The sequence below is a fragment of the Musca vetustissima genome, unplaced genomic scaffold, assembly GCF_032173495.1.
Source record: "Musca vetustissima isolate MV318-11 ecotype Yass unplaced genomic scaffold, APGP_CSIRO_Mvet_v1 utg10508, whole genome shotgun sequence".
Lineage (NCBI taxonomy): Eukaryota > Metazoa > Arthropoda > Insecta > Diptera > Muscidae > Musca > Musca vetustissima.
Genome location: NW_026886939.1, coordinates 56,718 through 59,284, shown reverse-complemented (window position 1 = coordinate 59,284; position 2,567 = coordinate 56,718).

Genomic DNA, 2,567 nt, shown 5'->3' with positions numbered 1-2,567 from the left:
GATCTATAGACAATAAATGAAAGCCGAACATCACAACACAACCCACGGTGGAAGGAATCTGGACAATAGCTGTACTGAATACTCGTAATATTCGGAAAATATGTCAGTGCAAGGAAGATGTGCTGTTTACCTCTAATCGGGCAAGAGGGTGCAAATATCACGAAATATTGCCCAGGCTAGGAATAAACATCCGCAGAAAGTTTGATTTCCGTGGTAGTTGTGTAGGGTATCGTATTGTCGGCCCCGTCCGACTATACTGCTCCGCTCACTGTTTTTTTTTTTTTTTGTAATAATAAAAAGTCATGTAATATTTTCTTTTTTTATTTAAATTTTATTTTTATTGTTATATTTGTTCATTGTTTTGCATAGTATAAAAATATATATAAAATAATTCTTAAAATTACAATGTTTTTCTTTGCGTATAAAATATAATCTACACTTTTAATTATTTTTGTGTTCTATATATATTTAAAAATATACATAATACTAGGCTTTACTTAAGTGGAATGTTATAAAATAGTATCACATATAAGAAATTTATTTACAATATTTTTTTTCATGTTTGACAAGATTTTTTGTTTTTTGTTTTTTTTTTAATACTATTACGGTAAAAAATGTTGACTTGTATAAAAAATATATGTAGAATATATACAAAGATATGATTGTGTGTGTTTGTTGATGCGTTTTGTTTTTTTTTTTTTAATTTTTTTGTTTTGTGATTTTTTTAACTTATATAGAAAATATATATATATAATATTGAGATCTTCTTCTGAGATGTTTTAATATTATTGTTTTAAGGAACAATAATGTTGTGATATATTGTTGTTGTTCTTAGTATTATAATTTTTTAAGTACACAACCGCATTATTTTCTTAATATTATTCTTATTGTTTTCTTATAAATATAAATAAATATTTTTTTCATATATTTTTTTTGTATATTGTACTGTTGTTATTTTAAGGTCCAGAGTTTTCTTTGTTTGTTACCTTTTTTGTTACTTAAAAATTAATGGTAGTGTTTTATATATAGCTGGTGTTGCTTTTTTCACTTTTACTTAAAATTAAATCTTAAAATTAATTCAAATCTCTTATTTGGGGTTAAAAATATTATTTTCTTTATACCACCAATCTAAGTATTTGAATGGAATGACTAGAGTTCACACTCGTTTTTCTTTGTTTTAGAATTAGAATTAAAAATTAAATTATGAGTAAATAAATAACCTATAAACTTAAAAATTAATACTGCACAAAATTTGCCTGAATTTTGGTTAATTTGTTTTTGGATTACAAGATTTGGTTTGGTTTTCCTTAATTTATTGACTGAGATCTTATGAAGCTGATATAGTTTTCTTTTTTTAATCCTAAATGAAACTGCACATTTTTTAGCCTGTATGTTGGTTTTTTGGAAACAATTTTCAAAACTGAAATTTTGAAAAATGTAATTAAATATCTAAAATTACTAATATGAGATCAGTTGAGAAGCTTATATTGTGGAAATTTTTAAAATATTTGAAAGAGGAAAAAAGATTGACATTTGAATAATTTTTTTAAATAATTTTAAGACGGATTAGAATAATTAAATATAAATAGTATCTAATTTTTGGTAAATAGTAATTTGGAATTTTCGGGGATTCCTGACTAGAAATTATGTTCCAAAATTATAACTAATGACTAGAACTTATGCTGAATTTTTGCTGTTGTTGTCTAAAACAAATGACTAGAATATTTACATATTTGGTTTGTTTTAACAACAAATAATGACTAGAAAATTTATTAATTTGGTATGAATTTTGAAAATATTTAAAATTTAGTTTGATATTTATATAGAATTTTGTAATATTTTTTTTTATTTCTTGAAAAAGTTTTAAAAATTTTTTGAAATGACTAGATTTTTTTTTAAATAATGACTTTTGGAAATTTTATATTTTTTGACTAGAAAATAATTCCCAAAATATCAACTAAAACTAATGACTAGAACTTTCGCTCATCTTTGTGATGTTCTGAACCCACCACCCTAATACTAATGACTAGAATGTTCACTCATTCTTTGGTTTGGAATAAAAACTAAACTAAAATAATTTTGAAAATTTTAGAATTTCTTTTTTCAAAACTAAAATTATTGACTAGAGTGTTCACTCATTCTTTGGTTCGAAATAAAACCTAAATTAATTTTGAAAATTTTCTTTTCAAATCTAAATTTAAATCAAAATATGTTTGAAATTTTTTGCCGAAAAAATCCTATTAAATCTAAATCAAATCTTTGGTTTTAAAAATTTAGCTGTAGTTTGAAAAATAAATTTCAATATTTATTTTTCGAAATCTATATCTAAATGATTTTTTTTATAAAATGTCAATCTTTTCTCTCTTTTGTTCAAAAATTTTTAAACCTAAAACTTAAATTGAAAATATGAGATATTTTTTGTTATTGTTGCCAATACAAATAAACATATCTCGAATTAAATCTAAATTGAAATCTTTGGTTTTGAAAATTTAGCTGTAGTTGAAATTTTGATTTTTTTTTTTGTACAAAACTTAAAACATAAACATAACCTATGAAAAATAATCTAT